Source organism: Diabrotica undecimpunctata, chromosome 3 (assembly GCF_040954645.1).
Source record: "Diabrotica undecimpunctata isolate CICGRU chromosome 3, icDiaUnde3, whole genome shotgun sequence".
Lineage (NCBI taxonomy): Eukaryota > Metazoa > Arthropoda > Insecta > Coleoptera > Chrysomelidae > Diabrotica > Diabrotica undecimpunctata.
Genome location: NC_092805.1, coordinates 143,375,402 through 143,381,934, shown reverse-complemented (window position 1 = coordinate 143,381,934; position 6,533 = coordinate 143,375,402).

Sequence of the window (6,533 nt, the reverse complement as noted above, 5' to 3'; positions counted from 1 at the left end):
GGACATGTTGCAAGAATGAAAGACGACAGTTGGACAAAAAAATTGCTTGAGTGGAGACCACGGGCTGACAAGCAAAGCCGAGGAAGGCCCCCAACGCGATGGACCGACGACCTCAAAAGAATCGTGACCAATTGGATAGCAGAGGCGCAGAACAGAAGCAGATGGAAGAGTCTAGAGGAGGCCTATGTTCAACAATGGACAACTCAGGGCTGATTGATGATGATGATGATGATGGGGTAAAACCGATCACCTTTTGAAAATATATGAGACAAAAACTATTAGGGTGATTTCAAAAGAAAAACCACCAATTGGCACTTCAGATATGATACTTTAACATATATAATTTGCAGCTTTCTTAATTCAAAAATAATCTTGAAAACATGAAAAAAACCTCAAATTTTGGTCGGTTTTACCACGTTCGACGGTACTAATTTATAGCAATTATTTGTAATCAATCATTTGACGAGTTCTTCTTCATTGAAACAAGAAACATTTTCAATTTTTACTTAAAATTCTTAATAATTTGTTTTGGGGATAACTTGTTGATTGAACCTACTTTGACCTTTAGTCAATTTTTAACATATTCATTATGATGTTATGGAAACCAAGATTTAAAAAACTTAATTTTAGAGAGTTTACGATAAATTTCTTCTTTGATTATAAATTTCAAATCAGCAATTTTTTCGAGAATTTAAAAAACTTAATTTTCTAATGACATATGTCAATTTTCATCTTTGAAGAATCATTTACAAGGCTGGTATTCTAAAGCCCGCCACTCACGTTCCAACGGCGCAGTACGATTTTGTCGAATGCAATTGCAGTACAATTGCGATTATATCCAGATAATTTTAATTCCCTTTTGTAGTACTCGCTTAGCTTTTGTAGTATACAGTCGATTGCTCCCGTTATCAATAGTGCTACGGAAAGGGTAAATCAACAAAAACAAAACAAATTAGCTTATCAGTGTATAGAATATTGGAGCAACCAATTCCCACACAGTATGCAATAAATAATAGCCAACACCACTATAGAAGATCATCAACTAGCGAAGAAGAATTCTTAGGATTTGATGAGAGCGAGCAAAATAAAGAAAATCCTTGGCAAGTAATAAAAAAAAAAAGAAAAAAGTTGGTTGGTGTTATTACTAACCATAGATTGGGAGTGCCCCTCTTATTTCAATGAGCTTGTGGCACTGTGTAGCTGATAACAGGACAAGTGCTGTTCTTGTCCGTTGATTAGGCCTAATAGAGACACCTTTAAAAAAACGCACCTCCATACTCTATCTCATAGGCGGTCGGGAAAAAGGTCGATAATAAATTATTCAATAAATCAATGAATTAATTATTTAAAACTCAATGTCACTTTTATCATGCGGGGATAACGCTCATTTTGATTCTATAAATATACTCTATACGAGTCTATAAAATGTAATAGGACTTTCTTGACATCCTATGACTTTTAGGGATAAATTAATATTATTCTTATCATGATCTTTTTTACTTTGTGTATGTCCTGTAGGTTCAGGGACGTCTGTCGGTAAATTCTGTTGTTATAATAGAATCAAGTTGATTTAATTTAATGCTGAGTTCAGGTAGTTTAATATCAAAGTCTTCAATTTTCTTCTTAATGTCCGCTTTAAACTTCACTTTTAGTAGACTCTTGATTTCAGTAATATTCCTCCCAATATTTGAACTGCATGCATTGCAAAGTATATGTATATCCCACGTACTGTTTGCCTCGTAACTCAATCATCGACCCACAGACCGACAAGCGATGTGTATTCGTTTCTTATAGCCATCACACTGGAACTTCCTATCGGTAGTAAAAAGTTAGCTTTGAACATTTAGCCCAAAGCGATGTACTAGGCACGATTAACTTTGTGTTAGTTTTAAATATGAATTATAATTATTAGATTGATAATAAATAGCAAATCTATCATAATCACTTACTTGAACTTAACAACACATTTAAAATCAATTTTCAATAAATTTAAATTTGCCGGAGTGTAGCAAAATACGACCGCTTCGATCGAAGTCTGCCTAAGCAATGAAGAATGTAACGAAGAATGACTTTTAGATGAAAGAATATTACAGGAATATTTTTAATTTTTGTTTCTTCTTCTTCTAGTTCCATGACCGTTATCGATCGTTGGATATCATGTTGACTACTATATTCGCTATCGTGACTTGACGGCAGCTCTAAATAGTGATGTAGTCGATTTTCCGTACCGTTGTCTTTTTTCAGCCATGATGTTCTTCTACCAGAACCACGTTTACCTTGGATCTTTCCCTGAATGATCAGATGCAAATGGTCTCCCTGAAAATTATTTTTCAGAGTGTCTCATAATGTGACCGAAGTATTCCAGCTTGCGTTTCTTTATTATATTGACCAGTTGTGTGGTACAGGCGTCTAAGGACGTCCTCATTTTTAATTTTGTCGATCCAGGTTATTCGTACGGCTCGAATATATTATTTGATTATATTTTGTCACGTGTAAAGTACATTTCAATTTTATTTTTTGAGTATGAATGGTACCCATATTCAAGGCCAGACTACTTTCTTGGACTAGTTCACATGGACTTGGACTAGACATTAATGTCTAAAACATTTAAACTATTCGCATATGTAATAAAATCGAGTTTTATAAAGACACTTTACTCTACGTTAAAAATTGATTTAGGAAAAGCATATTAAAGATTCAATTTCTGATTGACATCTTTCAGCAAAGAAAATATTCTTACATGCAATTATTTGCTGATTAAAGGGTTTCAAAACATTTCTTAATAAATAAGTATGAACTTTTATGGAATTTTTTAGGAGATATAAATAGAAGTGCACATCACTGGTATACGTTTATTATAAAAAATAGTTGTCTTTAAAGGTTTTTATTGATTTTCCCAAAATGAGGTGAGTTAATTTTTTAAATAAAGATATATTTGCTCGCTATATTAATTCGTCCATCTTGTGGTTCATTTTAATTCTCCACGAATCATCACTACAATGGGTTGGTCCAAATGTCGTTCTTAATATTTTGCGATCAAATATTCTCAATTGTTTTTGATCAGCGCTTGAGAGAGTCCACGTTTCGCATATATACGTGAGCACTGGTCTAATAACTATTTTGTAGATTCTTATAATTTAGCAATTTATTTTTTATTACGTCTTCGTATATCTTAAAGTCCCAGGTTAACTCAGCCCGAAAATGAGTACCTTGAGTACTTACTTACTTTCCGTGTCCGGAAAAACAGCTTTAAATTTTGTATTTCCAATGGTTGGCCACATAGATTGCCCTATCATTCGCTAACAATAGGTGTTCTTCTGTGCAGGTCTCTCTCATCTCTGTGCATGATAGTAGATGATGACTATTCTGAACCGTGCCACAGTCGCAGGTATCGTCCTCCTGGTATCCTCATTTCTTCAGGTTACTAGCCCAACGTAAAACCAAGTAAAACGCCAGTTCTTAGTCTGTTTAGCACTTTCCATGTGGGATACGATAAATTGCGTCCAGCGGCCATTTTACTTGGCTGAAACTTGGCATTTTGTATTTGTTAGTTTGCGGATGATATTATTTCTGGCGCTTATTTTTCTCTTGACATCTTGACAGTGACATCAATAAGACAGTTCTATCCAGACGTAGGTATTTTGGCGTCTCATTGTGTTCCAGCATCTGACCACGCCATTCCACCTCCAGTGCCCTTCGGGCGTGCTTGTTTCTAAGATGGAAAGCATACACCTGGGTTTTTGTAGGATTGGGTTTCAGATGGTTTTCGTCATAGTATATTGCTAAGTCTTCTAGGGCATCTGTCAGTTTTACTTCGACTACATTGAAGGTACTTCCCTGAGCTGACACAGCTGTATCATCCGCGTAAATACACTGTCTTGCTTGTTGGTTTTTGAGTTGGTCGTTGGTGTAAATGTTGTATAGCATCGGCGCGAGGACACTTCCTTGTGGGAGTCCATTTTTTTATCCCTCCACCAACTGTTCTTGGATTGGAGCGTTACGTAGAAGCGTTTATTCTGGAGAAGACATTTCATTAACTTTGTTAGTCGAAAGTCCTTTGTAATTTCGTAGAGTTTTACCACCAGCCGTTAATGGTCAATTGTGTCATAGGCGGCAGTCAGGTCTATCAACGCTACTCCTGTTATTTCTTTCCGTTCGAACCCATCTTCAATATGTTGGATGAGATTAAGAGTTTGACTGCAGGATCATTTTCCGGGTCTAAACTCTGCTTGTTCAGGAATAATTTTAGTGTCCACAGATTCAGCGATCCTGTTCAGTATCATTCTTTCGAACGCCTTGAAAAGGCGACACAAAAGACAGACAGGTTTAAAACTCTTTGTATCCGTCGGATCCTTTCCTGGTTTTAAGAGAGCCACCACTCTAGCTTTCCTCCAGATTTTGGGGATTTGGAATGTACGGAAGCAACAGTTAATCATTTTTACGAGCCACTCTAGGGTTTTTGGTCCAAAGTGCTTTATTCGTTCTGTTGATATATCGTCTAGCCGAGCCACTTTATTATCTTTCATTTGGTGGATCGCGCATCTCATCTCCTCCAGACAAAAGGAGGTTCCTAGAACATCCTCTTCTTCGTCGATATTTCGTTGTAGTCTCACTTTGTTCTTCCTTGATGTCGTCTTACCATTCGTCAGGAGACGATGGGCTATCTGATCGAGTGTGACTTTTGTCAGATTGGGTGCCGGGGCAGCGGGATTGTTGCCAAGATTCCAAATTAATTTCCAAGCGCGTCTGCTGTTTTGTTTCCTGTCTAGACTCGTGACCAGCTTGCACCATCTGTCCGTTCTGTTGGCGGATATCGCATGTAGCACTTCCTCCCCGGCCTGTATTGTTGCTTCCGAAAAGGGACCATCTTCATATAGCTGCTCGTATCTTTTAAGTAGGGGTTTAGATTCTTCATTGAGCCACGCTATGTATTCGGTTCGGCAACCTCTAGGAATATATTTTCGTGATATTTGTTTTACGATTTGTAAAAATTTATCGTATGAATCAGAGCACGGTTCTAGCTGTGAAACTTCTTGATCTAATGCTTCAGCGAATTTTTCCCATTTTGCTTTAGTGAAATTGAACCTTCTCTTGAAAGGAACAATTTCGTATCTGATTGGGGCGTTCAAAAGGCAAGTTATTAAAAATTATTATCACTAACAGAAAATGAAATACGCGAATTCGATCTCACGCAGACTTATACTCGCTTCCACCTCAGTCCAGCGGAAGTGCCAAACGCTCTCGCAATCAAAATATTCGATTGTGCAGATCTACGTTATACTCGGAGTCAGAGTTGACGGTAACGTTCAATCCACTATACCCACGAGTTCTGCTTGATTAAGGATAGAGCATAATCCTCACTGCTGAAGTCTTTCTGTCCGGGTTGGCTCGCAGATTCAATGCACTAGCGAGCCAGGGAGAGTATTGCCTAGAGCGTTAGCCACAAGACTGATTTAACTCCGTCGGCCGCTCGCTTTAAATAGCCGCTCCGGACCCCACCTCGTCGTCTTTTCGTGGAAATGGATGCGTGATTATCGACACTCCCACGGTTCGAACTGTTGAATGCTGTTGCTGTAGGACGTTCAGCACATCGTTACACCCCCTTCTCTTTGAAAAAAAAAGTAACATAGCTTTTTTTTGTGTATGTGTCTACAGCCTTGTGATGCCATCTATCCCTCGCGGTATCTTTACCACAGTCTTCCTCCCGTTGTTACACCATATCCGGTATTTTTTGGTCCTACTCTCGATCAGGTGCTTTAAGACGATCTCTGTGAGATCGGAGTTTTTCTCGGGTTGAGGTTCTCCTGGAGTGGACGCGGATTGGGCTTCTGGCCCTGTTGGAGTATCAGGTACGCTCTTCTTCCTTGTTGGGGTTGGTGGTGTACCAAATAGTTCATGGAACCTCTTCAGGATCCTCTCCGCGTCTTTCCCTGGTGTCACGGGCAGTCCGTGTCACTCTGGCGTTCCCGGAGAGGTCATCTCTTCCGGTATCTCTAGTACGTCTTCCATGTTTGATGTGGATGAACTGAATTCTGCTTGCTAGCATTGCCACTTAAATACCGTTTGATTGTGGTGGGGATTGGATTTCTGTAGTAACATTTTCCCCCTCCCATGGTTTTAAACCTTTTACATGTGCCGTCATCTGCTTGCGGCTGCTACTATCGGCCAATTTCAGTTTTACTATTACTGGTGATATCACTGATGTTACTATGTATGGTCCTGAATACTTTGGCGCTAGTTTGCTGGTGAAAGCTGCACTAGCCGATGATAGATGATGTTCCTTTTTCATGACTCGATCTCCTGGATGTGGCCGCCAGTCTCTTCGTCTTAGATCGTTATGTTTATTTTGGTCCTCGAAAGCGTGTTCCATGTGTTTATACATGCAGTATACCATGTGGCAATGAAACAACTTGGATTGAAATTTGCATCAAAAATACTCTTATTTTATCTTGTTTTAGGGGCTTTCTGAATAACCTAAATATCCTTAGTTTAAATGTAAAAACTTTAAAATATTTATGTCTTTGGCCAAGAAC